Source organism: Acomys russatus, chromosome 16 (assembly GCF_903995435.1).
Source record: "Acomys russatus chromosome 16, mAcoRus1.1, whole genome shotgun sequence".
Taxonomy (NCBI): domain Eukaryota; kingdom Metazoa; phylum Chordata; class Mammalia; order Rodentia; family Muridae; genus Acomys; species Acomys russatus.
The window spans coordinates 30457543-30471360 of record NC_067152.1 but is presented as its reverse complement, the minus strand read 5'-3'; the positions used below and the strand labels follow the sequence as shown (position 1 = coordinate 30471360).

General features: G+C 52.1%; 1 protein-coding gene across 1 annotated transcript in view; it reads right to left on the bottom strand.

Moving 5' to 3' along the window:
* The window catches only part of Mapt (microtubule associated protein tau), a 91511-nt gene extending 78154 nt beyond the window's left edge, over positions 1–13357 (bottom strand). The window contains exon 1 of the mRNA XM_051158843.1: positions 13208–13357. The gene's annotated coding sequence lies outside the window, so the exon portion shown is untranslated. The remainder of the gene's footprint in view (positions 1–13207) is intronic.
* Positions 13358–13818: the final 461 nt, after the last annotated feature.

Below are 13818 nucleotides of genomic sequence, written 5' to 3'. Positions count from 1 at the left end.
GACCTGTCCACGATGCTAAATTTGGATCTGCCGTCATGAGCCACATGAAGCAGCAGCTTGGTTTAGAGGCTTGCTTTCAGGAGGTTAAAATAATTTCTTCAGGCTCGTGTTGCAAGTGACCCATTCGTAGGGCATGCTTCCCAGATTCTTAGCACTAAAGACAGGTCCTTTGGCTCCTGGGGGCTGGCAGAGAGCATGGAGCCTGACCAGGGAGGCCCCAAGGGCTTTGATAGGGGCCCGACCCGGGTTTAAGACACCATCTGGATCTTTCTTAAGGCCCCAGATTTCTTTGCTTCTCTGCAAAGCGACCCAGCCTTATGGGGGAAAGAGGACTGAAGCACTGCAGTAAAATAAATGCAACCAGTGATTGCTGTGTTCTGTGACTTTATACAGCCAAACAGATCTAGATCACAGAGGAGACTGGTTAGTAGGCTGGTCTGAAGTAGAACAGAATGCCATCTCAAAGAAAATGTTATAATTTTTTTTTATTTTTAATTTTAGGTGCTCAGAGCAGTGGGACTATGGATCATCAGGAAAAGGCTTTGCCTTATTTAAACAGGTCAGGCTCACCCAGCACCAGCCTGCATAGCCTATGAGCAAGCAGCCGTATAATCACCCAGTGTTCTAGCAGGCACACCCTGCAATCTCAGCACCCAGGAGGCTGACACAGGTGGATTGCCATGAGTTTAAAGTTCACTTGAACTACCTAGTGAGATCTATGCCAGCCTAGGCTCCAGAGTGAGACCCTAGCTTAAAACAAAAACAAACACAGCATATTCTGGGTTCTGAGTGCTGGCTGGGTAACTGTGCACGCACTATGGGAGCAGGCAGTGCATAGTTGACAGAGAACCCTGGGGGGAGACAGAAATTTCACACAAAGCAAGACTAGAGGGCCACATTTAGACAGGAGCTCCTGCTGTGGGGATGAGGGGGAGAGGAAGTGCCTGGGGCTCCTGGATCGAGTGTATACTCGATAGCCTCAGAGAGGAAGAGACTGCAAGGTTACGCAAGTTCTACACAGGTGAGGAGGGCTCTGCCTACGCAGTGCCACGTGGAGGAGGGCAATGAATGGGTACCATCTATGAAGGAGATATGGTAGCCGGCTGGCAGTGAAAAGTGGGAGGGGGCGCCAGAGTCTGGGTGGCAGTCATGAGCGCAGGCTTGGCTTAGCGTGTGACAGAGTTTACGGGTGGACACGGGCATGGCGGATACCATGCTGCTCTGGAAAGAGTTTGGCAACAGGATGCAAACTGGGGTTGGACATAAACTTTACAACTGACGTTAGGAATTATTGTTGTTTCTGTGATGAGGCCAGGGTACAAACCAAACTCGTTTTTGGAGTCAGTGAAAGTAGAACTAGAGAGACAAGAGCTGGTTGAGTGATGTCTGCAGGAATCACCAGGATGTGGAGAGAGAGCTTAAGATGGTAGTTTGCCACATAAGGGACTGGAAGATGGTGGGCGTCGTCAACAACCCAAGCAGGAGGGCAATGGCTCTTGGGCTTCCTAAAGAGCAGGGATGTTGGGTCAGTAGACATTGAAGCCCAACCCTACGGTGGAACCAATGGCACCGGTAGAATGGGCTTATACACTGGCCCTACAGATTTCCCAAAGCCCCATACTTCAAAAACCTCCCGCATGCTGTGAATGTGATAGCACCCTTGTTCAGTCAGCATGAAGCCCCAAGAGTTCAATCCCCAGTAATGGGGGTAGGGAGGGCAAGGGCCAAGAAAACATCCACGCACAGGACGGAAACCAATGAACTTCAGCCCAGCTGCTGCTCAGTTCAGGCCATTTAGTTAATGAGCCACAGAAGTATCACGTTGTCACTCAACGTCCGTCTCTAGTTTACTCTTGCCTTCGCCTATTCCTGTCATATGCTAACACTGGCTGGCAGGGAGGGTCCACCCTGGGAAAGTTTAGACTATGAGGTTCTGTATCAGGTCTGCATCAATTAGGAAAAAAATTCCATTGAAAAAAAAAATGGGAACCCTCCCAGGAAATTCCATTCAAGGGTCACAACTGGAGCTCGAGAGGAAGTCTCAGCTCCTTTCTGGAGAAGCCAGCATTGGCATGGGCTAGAACTCACTTGAGGTCGCCCCACCCACTGTCCTGCACCCTGATTTTGGGTCTCCTCCTCCTCTCCAAAAACGGGGACAGACTTTGACTGTGGCGGCCTGTTTGTCCGTCTGGGCCTGGGCCCATGCTGACCTAGTGTTCACCACAGGGGACCAGCTGCCTCATGGCTGGAGACAGGAGCAAGGTGGCAGCAGCTGCACCATTTCAGGCATCACATATCTGATCAGGCATTTCCTGGGAGATAGCCCCTCCCTGTGCACTGACTTCTGAGATGCATATAGAAATTCTCCTGGGTTGGTTCATTCCTGTTCTGTGACTAGCTGGTGAAAACTGAGGCTGAGGTCTTACCACCAGCTTCACTTCAAGGGAAGACTACGTCATTCCCGTTTCACAGATGAAGGATAGAGGTCCAGGAATTCTCTATTTTTGCCAAAAATCTCTCATTGGCTAATGGGAAATTGGTAATTAGATTCAGGATGCTGCTGCAGGTGATGACCTGGCTTTTGTTGTTGTTTTGTTTTTTTGTGTGTGTTTGTTTGTTTGGTTGGTTTGGTTTTTTTGAGACAAGGTTTCTTTATGTAACAGCTCTGGCTGTCCTGGAACTCCCTCTGTAGTCCAGGCTGGCCTCGAACTCACGGAGATCCACCTGCCTCTGCCTCCCAAGTGCTGGGATTAAAGGTGTGTGCCACCGCCGCCACCACCACCACCACCACCACCACCACCGGGCTGCACTGGCTTTTGTAATTCAGTCTTGCCAGCAACAAATAATGAATTGAGTCTCAAATCTTATTTTAAGCAGGAAGCCTACTTATCAAAAGAATTTTTTTTTCTTGCAATTCTCTATCAGCCACTAAACGCAGGCTTGTGATTGCTTATGATACTTTACGATACCAAAAGGCTTGCGTTTCAATGTACTCAGTCCTTACTGACAGCCTGCAGGGAACAGTGCAGCCATGACTAGCCTTTTCCCAGGCACAGCTGAGGAAGGGAGGGCCTTTGGAGCCAGGAGGAGGAGGAGCTCACCCCAGCACTGAGCACCTGACTGAGCATATCATCCTCAAGAGGCTGATTGGAGGAGAAAATTCAACAGGCTTACAGAAGGTCCCGTGAGTGAGAGAAGATCATTCAATATTTAAGCAGATTTAGAATTTTTTTTTTTTTTTTAAACAAAATCCGTCCTCCTGTTAGCTGGCAGATTGAGGCCATGTAGGGTTTCCTGTGTTCTTCTGGAAAAAGGCTAAGCAGGAAATAGGCTTGTGATACCTCCAAATTCTGCCCTAGTCTTCTAGGCAATGGGCAGGCAGCTTTGAAAAAGACCTGTTCCTATTTGTCCCCAGAGGCATCCGGTGGTTACACTGTTTTATTCACACAGATTTCCCTCTGGCTATTAACATAAATTTACTTACATTCTGATGCACTGCCAATACCAAAGTTAAAAAGTGACCGGGTTTTCAGCAAGCTCAATATAAAAACTCCAGACACACAATAGTCAATATTCACATTTCTGGCTGTGCAACCAAAGACAGTTTTTAAGTTGAAACCTTCTCTCAGGACTGGCCTCAGAGTCCTAGCTCACTGGCAAACCTCTTTTGGCAGGGGCGGGGTAAGGCCACCAGGTAAGGATAAGGTAAGACAAATAATTTTGGGGAAATAAGGCTTCCTGGGCGGGGGGGTGGCTCAGTGGGTCAAGTGCAACATGAAGAGCTAAGTTCAGATCCCCAGCGCGCCCACACAAAACCCAGCTGTGGCTGTGTGTGTGTGTGTGTGTGTGTGTGTGTGTGTGTGTGTGTGTGTGACAACACTGGGAGCTCAAGTAAGGGGCTGGAGTGGTAGTCTGGTAATTAAGAGCACTGCCTGCTGCTCTTCCACAGGACCTGGGGTCATCTGTAACTCCCTTCGGAGGGAATTTGATGCCTCTTTTGACCTCCACAGGCACCAGGCGCGCGTGCACACACACACACACACACACACACACACACACACACACACACACACACACACACACACTATTCAGACACACATGCAGGCAAATGCTTATACATATAAGATAATAAAATAAAAATAAAAAACGAGGTGTGGAGCCCTAGAGGGAGACACCCAACCTCAGCCAGTGGCTTCTACATACTCACAAACAGGCAAGCACATGCCTGTGCACACAGAGGCACACACAGACACACACACCTCCTGAAGTGCCATGTAATCAACGGCAGGACTAGATTTTATAGAGAAAGATTTTGAGGGTTTGTGTCAGTTTGTTTTACTTCATTGGTTTTCATTCCCCTCTCCCTGCCTCTCCACCCCCCTACCCCCCCACCTCCCACCCTCCCACTCCCACCTCCCCAGGGTTTCTCTTTGTTAACATCAGCCAAGGCTGTCCTAGACTTGCTTTGTAGACCAGGCTGGCCTCGAACCCACAGAGATCTACCTGCCTCTGCCTCCTGAGTGTTGGGATTAAAGGCGTGTGCCACACATCATTTGATGCATTCAGAGGGGAGAACTCTCCTGAGGAAGGCACCCTTCCGTGGTTCCACCCACTGGGTCTTCCCAGCATTTCCTGCGTATCATCACATAGCTGCAGACCACGTGACAGGCAGTGATGGACCCAGAAGTTTTTTTCTATCCTTCGTGTCCCAGGCAGGAAGACATCAAGATCAAAGTACATCCCTGGATTTTCTGTGGCGCAGCTGCGGCGTAGATACCAGACAGCATCACTCACACTAGCCGCAGGCTGGAGGGAGAAGGAGCAACAGGGACCAGAGGTCATGTCTGTCCCTCTTCTCCCTGATGGCCTTGATTTAGCCAGAGGGTGGAAGGGCCACTGATGAAGTGCCATTATCAGTGACTTCAGAGTCACTTCCTGTCAATTTCAAACTTTCTTTACGTTGCTGGATCTTGAATAAAACTTTTTCCTAAGAGGAGTCGAATGAATGTAAGTTTGAGTCTGATGTGTATTCCGGGGGGCCTTAAAGACAGTCAAAAGGTGGGCAGGCGGGAGTATACCGGCCTTTAACTTTAACAAAAGTCTCCCTGGTAGGTGCATTCCTGGCCTCTTGCAGGAAGAAATAAAAAGAGCATCTTCTCAAGGCTGGGGTCCACAGGGCCTGTCTGCAGCCAGGGCAGCCTCCTGCAGTCAGGCTCTTGCTCAAGGCCATCTGGGCTTGTTCGGAACCATCCTCTGTCTATCCTATTTGCTATAGTAATTGCACAACTCGAGCCCATCGCATAGCTATTATATCTCACTGTAGCAAGTACTGGACTGTAACATAATAGAAGTACAGCTGGAGGCTGGGGAGAGATCAGTAAAGAGCCTATATGAAAACACGAGGACCACCACTGCTTTGCCTGGCTTGTATGTGGGTGTTGGGGATCTGAACTCAGGGTCTTCACACTTGCGTGGCAAGCCCTTTACCTCCCGAGGCATCGCCCACTAAGCCCTAGGATTCTCAGCACCACCGTGCTCATCTGTAAAGCCAGCATTGTGAGCCCAAGCAGGGATGGAGACAGGAGATCCCAGAACTCACGAGCCAGCCAGTCTAGTCAGTTACTGAGCTCTGGATTCACTGAGAGATGCTGCCTCAAAAATAAGTAGGGGACTGGAGAGATGGCTCAGTGGTTAAGAGCACTGGCTGTCCTTCCAGAGGACCCAGGCTTGATTCCCACCACCCACATGGCAGCTCACAACATCTGTAATTCCAGACCCAGAGGATCCAATACCCTCTTTTGGCCTGTATGGACACCAGGCATGGACATGGTGCACACACGTACAGGTAGACCAAATACCCTTACACATAAAATAAAATAAAATAAAATAATAAACAAACAAATAAGTAAATAAAGTGGAAAGGAATGTAGGGGCAATCTGACGTTGCCCCTTGGCCTCCACCTGTCTGTACACATGCAAACAACATGTGTACACACACACCACATGAGCATACACATGCATGCACACACAAATAAGACCTTTTTCCCTCAAAGGGTATAAACAAGTCCAGAGAGAAGGTTGAACAGGTAAAGTGCTTGTTACTGAGCTGATGTTGGAAGAGAAATGACTCTCATAAATTGCTCTATGAACTCCACATGTGAACTATAGCATGCACACACACACACACACACACACACACACACACACACACACACAGTTCAAGGGGCTGGAGAGATGGACGAGTGGTTAAGAGCATATACTGCTCTTGTAGAAGACTTAGATTTGGTTCCCAGCACTTATATCCGTGGCTTATAACCCCTTGTAACTCCAGCTCCAAGAGGTCAGATCTGGTGGTCTTTTGGCCTCTGAGGGCACCCTTACATGCGCGCGCGCGCGCACACACACACACACACACACACACACACACACACACAACTAAAGAAAAAAAAGATTCCTAAAAGTGATGAAAAACTGATGTACTATGAGCTTGGCGCTTCTTTAACTTGTTATCTCGACTCACACACGACTCTGCTTAGTGGGAGCTTGGAGTTCCTAGGCTTCGTACCCCAGGAGTGTGGCTTACTTAATAACATTTGTCTCCTGACACCATCTGCCAGGAAGGTCGCTCACTTTTATTCAATGAGTAAACCAGAAGGCCTCTGGCCCTAACACACTGAGCCGGGTCACCGTTCCAACGAGGGAGGGAGGGAGGGAGGGAGGGAGGGCTAATGGGCATGTAGTGAAGGCTGCTGTGGGGAGCTTATAGTCTATTCCTGGCATGGAGCAGGTTTCAGGAAGAAAGCACACAGAAGCAGGACAACAGACAAGTGCCCGTCCTTGCTGAAGCAAGAGTTCTGTGTGTGCATTTAAACATGGGTGTGTGTGTGTGTGTGATCTCGGAGATCCACTTCCGTCCAAACAGCAATGCCTGGTTTCAGAGGATCTGGGCTGGGTTCCTACTTGGTGTAATTTATTCCAACACTAGTGGCCCAAGATACCTCCATATGTTACCACACGTGTCCTTCTGAAGGATACTGTTAAGGGTGGCATTTACTGAGCAGCCACATGCCAGGCCATGCTAGGTACCACATTGCCTCATTTAAACGCCTTGGCAACCTTCTAGATAGACACTAATAATACCCCAGGTCACATAAATATTAAAAAAAAAAACCCTCCCAAGTAGCTAAGCTCTACCATAGGTTGGGTTTTTGGGAAGCTGGGCCTGGCATCCGAGGACTCCTAACCAAATGACTCCTCCTTGTGGGACACAGCTCTGTGCTGGGCACCTACTCTCCTGGCACTTGCAATACTCCTCTGTGCAGCTGAGGGGCAAGATGCATTTCCTGGTTTTTTTTTTTTCTATTGAGTAGCCAACTGGGCTCAGCAACGAGCCTGCTGGCACATGAGCAAAGGGAAAAAGTTAAGATAGAGCCTGGAAGTCCCTTGGGCTCACATCTTGCAGAAACCTGTTCTACCCACCCGCCTACAGAACAACCCTGAATGCCGCAGCTCTTTGGGGGTGACCTCAACACTGCCTCCCCATGTTCCGTGGGAGCCCCAGGAGCAGAAGTCTAGAAGTGGAGGCAGGGAAGGACTTATTGGCCAGCCACCGCTTTGGCCGGGTGTCAGTAGTGAAGCAAGCGGGATGGTGCATGTGCCATCCCTGATGCTGGCGGGGGTAGAAGGAAGGCTTGCTCACCTGCAGCTGCCGTACTTCTCTCACAGACAGCAGCAGTGGGCCCATGGCCAAAACTGTCTCTGGAGCACCATGCAGTTCAGAGGCTGGCCAGGCAGCAGGTACAGCCTCCAGGGTCCATGCTGCTTGCCCGGGGAGAATTGGGATACTTGCAAATGAGAGTTGCTCGTAACCACAACTCCACATATGTCCACAGTTTTCAGCTATGGGGGGGGGCAATGCTCACCCTCTGAGAGGGACAGAATCTAAGACAGGAATCTGTCATTCCCCAAGCCTTAGTGATTTCACCCTGGCCACAGACCTTCCAATCTCTGTTTCTGTATGTATGCTGTGTGTGTGCGCACACATGTGCACTTACGTGGGGTGTATATACATATTTGTATGTGGGTGACATTTGGTGTCTTCTTGTATCACTCCCCACCTTATTTTTAGGAACAGAGTGTCTCCATGAACCCGGAGGCCAGGAGACTGGCTCCGCTTTCTGGATGGTGAGCCACCGGGACGCACCTGTTTCCATCCCTGCCCTGCACTGGGTTAACAGAGGCATACTGAAAGACTCAGCATTTATGGAAGTGCTAGGGATCTGAACTTAAAAAGGGCCTCATGCTGGGAGGCAGGCATCTTAACAGCTGAGCCATTGCCCCCACCTTTGATCCCCCACTCTTAATTAACAGTTGCTTCTGAGCCAATCAAACTTGGCTGCCCCTTATAACATAACAAATGAGTCCAGAGTCTCTCAGTGGGGTGGGGTGGGGGCTTGAGGTCCCTGGGGGAAGATTCCTTTTCTGTCTGATAAACAGAACACCAAGGTGGAGTGAAACCCTGTGTTCCAGGTGTCAGAATCAGATGCCAAGGACTTAAATCCACACCTCTGTAACGTATTCTATCCTGTAATCCAGTCAGACTCTTGCAAAAAGGGCTGGGTGGTTGGAAAGCCTGACCGGGTTCCCAGGCTAGCCCACAAAGGTGTCTTAAACCTCATGGGGCTCAGCTGTGTGTCATGTGCCTATGCATCCTTAGTTGGTTATAAATCTCTCTGGGCTTCAGCTTCCCTGGCTGTCAGTGGGTAGCAGCCACCGCTCTCCGGTGACATAGCTGTGAGAACCATATGAGGTCATCTCCAGCAGCACGCAGCCCTCCTAGAAGACACTCAGTAAATATAATTGAGGCAAAAGTGCCAGAGGAACATTGTTTCTGTGGTAGGGCTGCTCTATGCCAGTGCCAGTGCCATTTGGCGACTGTCCTCTAGCCACAAGATGCCAATAGCAGCATTCTCTCCCCTGCCCCACACCCCCAACCCTCATGACTTGCTAGACATTTCAGCCACCCCACTGAGGACCACAATTTTCCAGGAAGAGAATCAAGGCTCAGTAGCCTTATGAGGCCCCACTTAGGGGGACAGGAACATCTCTCCTCCTCAACTGTAGTGTGCACCATAGTCAAGTGAGTCTCTGAGGGTGTAGAGGAAAGAGGGTCTCTAAGGCGGTTGATGAAAACAGGGTGAGGTGAGGAGAATGAGTGGAGAGTGCAGTTCCCCCATCTCCTTCCCAGGCACCTGCATCAGGAACACAGCCACCCTGCCCACAGGGGGCCTGGGATAGCCCCCTCTCTACTCCACAGGTGAGTCACCTGTGGAAGCTATGGAGCCTGAAACAGAGCAAGTATGGACAGCAGGCCACAGGGACCAATAGATTGGGTTTGTTCCCCAACTCTACTTGATGCCCTCCTGATCTCTGTCTCTTCCATTTTCCTCATCTGTTAAACAGTTATGGGCCCAATACTTATTATATGTCTAACTCTATATTAGGTCTCTAAAGTTACTTTTTAAAAATCTCTTTTGAAGTGATTTATTTTCAAGAGGGAGATCAAGGGGGGAATAAATAAATAGAAGACACAGCATAGTTGGAAAGGTTCATATATTCAGTTGGAAAAAACAATGCCTATTCATGCACATAGCCATGGAGTCACAGAAGCCATATACAGCGTGCTCAGGGGAGATGGAATAAAACACAATTCCTTAAAATTTTCAACAAGTGAAATGCCTAGGTTGATGTTGAAAAGGGAGAAGGAAAAGTCAGTCTCCACAAAGGCCACCACAGTCCTGTCATATCCCCAGGCTAATCTAGCTAGCCCTTCAAGGACGAGTGGGTCAGAGAGCGTGCTCAGCACAAGGGCTCATTTTTCCAGTGGGAACAAGACTAGCCTTACCTCAATTACACCATTACTACGCTTTCTTCTTGCAATTCCTGGGCACTATCTGTTTCCTTTGTTCCTCTCTGGGGAACAGAGCCCGACATTAGAAGAAGCCACTTAAAAGCCACACCCTTCCACCCTGTGTAGACAGGATCCGTGCAGGGCCAGGGAGACAAACCATGGGCTGGCTGTCACTCATCCGCTAAGCTAAGGGATATTCAAATCACCCCAAAGGTGAAGCTGAAAGCGAAGCCAGGTTACTACAGCCTTTATACACAACTGTCAGCAAAGCAAGCGGTGTAGAATAGCTCAGCAGTCGCTGCTGCGGGTCTGGCGACGCGGAGGGAGGGGGGATGGGCACACGGAGCTGGATAGCCATTCATTTAGAGAAGCTGCGCAAATGGCGAGCAGGCAAGAGATTCTTATGTGGCAAACACAAGCAGGAGCATCAAATACAAGATGACATCTCAGAATTGTAACCACAGGATTAACCATACGTCTTCCTTTCTTTTTTTTTTCCTGCCGTGAGACCCGACAGTCGAAGGGGCGCGGCAGGGTAGCCAGACTCCATCCAGCCAACGCCAAACGCTCCCCTCCCCCAAAGACTTGGAATTATAACTTCCTGAGCTTGAGAGGGTGAATAAGACCCTCTGGGAAAGAAAATGGCTCACCCATCTGCTGAGAATAGTGGGTGAAATCTTAGCTCTTGAACCTTTTTGATTAAGCCCAGGCTGCCTCATCGCTCCACAGCACAAACTTCTAGCTTCTGAGGTGAATGGAGCTGGTTTGTTTAAAGCAAAGGCAGAGGCAGGAAGGGAGTCTCTCAAACTCTGCAGAAGGGCCCTGCAGCAGCCTCGCTGTTCTTTCACTAACAACTCGGGCCTTGGCGACCACAGCACCTCACCCGCCTGCCCTCCATCCAACACAGTGCAAAATGGGAGCGGGTTCGAAGACGCGTGGTCTGTGCTTTGTTTCTGCGCTGGGTGAAATGTTCTCTCTCCTCCCGCTCCTGCCGACCTCCCACCTACAGAACTGTGACACAGCTGCCCAACGGGAGGCAATAGACATGCTTTCTCCCAGGCCTCCCTTTTCCACGTCCACCCCCAAGAGCCTGACTTCTGGCTTAGGAACCCTCCTAGCAGCCCCGTCGTAGGGCAAGAAATGGGTCATATTTGAATCCATCCTGCAGCGACTTGGGAAATTTCTGCCGGGCGGGCCCCGCCACGACGCCACAGCCCCAGGCCGCTGCTTGGCCTGGAGAGAGTGTTCCACCCCCAGCCGAGACATTCTCAGAAATGCATAACAATCTAGGCAGCTGAGGTGGGCGATTCGCGGCTCGTTCTCAAAACTGCAGGCCCGCACCTGTATTCAGTGGTAGAATTAACCAGAAAACCTCGAAGACTGAGCTCGCTGCAGGGTGGGGAGGCTGGGACCTTTTTGCTTTCTATTTCTCGAGGGCTGTTGTAACTGTGGACTTTTAAATGAAAGTCCTCGTTTAAATAATATTAATAAAGTAATTTCGTTCAGTACGCCTGTAATAGAAATATATCAGATGCACCTGTCTGGATGGCTATGGTTGCCAGTGCCAAAGAGAATTTTGCTCGGCTCAGAGATGAGGAGACCCTTCCTACAGTCTTCCACGAGGACAATCTGGCACCCGTCAGACTACTCCAGGGTTCTGAATCTCCCCGGAGTAAGGGGCGGGGTAACGCCCAGAGGTTCCGCCTCTGGCTGGTGTAGTTCCCATGGCAACCTCTAAGCCCCCTCCCTTTCTCGTGGGTTGGGAGGGGTGGGTGTGGCCGCAGGACCCTAGGGGATCTCATGCCCCCTCCCACCGGGAGAGGCAACACACTCAAAGGTGGTGGGGTGGGAAGGCGAGCTTCCCAAGGGTTAGCTGGAGCCCTTAGCAGTGAAACATGGTGGGGTGTGGTCCTCATGACAGCCTGGGTGTGGGGAGGGACGTGGTTCCTTTGAGGACACCTGCACACTAGAGTCTACCTTGAATCCCACTCCGTGAGGCTCTGGGCTGAATCGGGGAGAGGGCTGAGCGGGGTCACATCCGGTCCATGTGTGCCCTGGGGACTGTGACTAGATCCCCAACACATCTGTAGATCCAACAAAGGGTCTTAAATGAGTGGCGAAAAAAGGATGGAGTTGTTCAGAGCGCGTAGCTCGTACCCTCGTCGAGCGAAGAAAAAAAAAAAAAAAAAACCCCAAAACCAAAAAACCACGACTAAGAGCGCAGATCCTAAATCACACAACCTCGATGAACAAAGCAGCAAGCTCCCCTAGAAGACCCCAGGTGAATGCTCGGGTGCGAAGGGCGGCAGAAGCTAAACGCCAAGATCTCCCTGTTCATCACCTCCTGTTCCATAACGCGGGTCCCAGCCGGGTCCTTCAAAAGCCTGGCCACAGCACTTGGCATGCTTAAGATAGAGACGTGACTCGCTGCAAAAAGATGGCACCTCGCATTCAGAGGGGGGAAAAACCGGAGGAGGGGTGGCAGCGAGAGGAGACACAGCCTACTCTCCCCCTCCTTGCCCACCCAGGTCCACACCCACTGCCGCAGTGAGGGGCGAGCCCTGCGCGCCAGCCCGCGCCTCCGGCAGGGAGCGCACACGCCGGGCGCAGAACGCAGAGAAAGAAAAGCGCCCCGAAATGCACCTGCAGCCCTCGCGTGGGTCTGTGCGCGCTCTCGAGCGGGGAGCCGCGGCCGGCCAGCCCACTGACACCGCGAGCCCAGGTGACCCCTTGCCTCTTGGAGCTTCCACACTGGTGTCCGCGCACTGCCTTTTCTCGGGCTCGGCGCTACCCCTGTCACTGTACCAAGCACGCGCAGGGGGAAGGGCTCCTAAAGTGACAGCGCCTGGACCCCTCCCCATTCTACCAATTCCTCCCAGCCCCCAAATGTCCCCTGCCGGCATCTGAAGGAGGAATAGGGGAGGGGGCGGGCCACCGCCTTAAATCAAGGCCAGAGAAGGCCCTGACAGAATCACTGTCAGGCAGGTAAGGGGAGAGACATGCTGGCAGTCATGTTTTCTAGAACCCGATCCACACCTTCCGCAGTGCTGATGACAATCGCGGCAGAGAAATCTGATTTCAGGTTCGGTTTCGGGAGTCGTCGTTGGACCCCCACGCCCCATACACAGACACACACAGACCCACGCCCATTGCGGCAAAAGGCTGACATCCAGACTACAGAACCCCCCTCCCCTAGGTCACAGCCATCCGCGCCCCACCCTGAGGGCACAGTCCCCCCCCCGCCCCCGTTTGCGCGGAGCGGATGGTGCGGACCCCAGCACACATGGATATACGCACTCGCCCGCGTGCGTGCATCTCCTGCACGCGTACCTTCCCAGCTCTGCAGCGCCGAGGGCGCAGAGGGGCCCCCCGCGGTTGCGCCTGACTGATGCCCAGTTCCCTAAATCCATCTCTGGGGCGAGGGGCGGCAGGAGGATGGCGCACAGGGGCAGATGGGGACCGGATTTCAGAGTTGCGGCGCTTACCTGATGATCGACAGAAGGCGAGGACAGAAGAGGACAGCGGAGGAGAAGGTTGGCTGTGGCGGCGGCGGCGGCAGAAGGTGGGCGGTGGCGGCGGCGCTGCTGCTGGTGCCCGGGCTGGTGGGTGGCGGAGGACTGCGAGCGCGCGCGCGCGGCCGAGAGAGCGCGTTCCCGAGGCCGGCGGGCGGCGCAGGCGCGAGCCACGGGAGCGCGAACCTCCTCAGGGGAGGGGAGGGCAGTGAGGCCCGCGCGGACACTTCCCCATTCGGCTACCAGGGGGCGCGCGCGAGCGCCCCACAGCCCTCCCCCTCCCCACCCCCCCTTCTGAGCCGCCAGGCTCGCGTCTGTCCTCGCTTCGCTTCCCGGGTCCCGCCACGCCTCGGGCCGCGGAGCTGACCGCCGCGCGCACGCGCGCTCCGTGGCGCA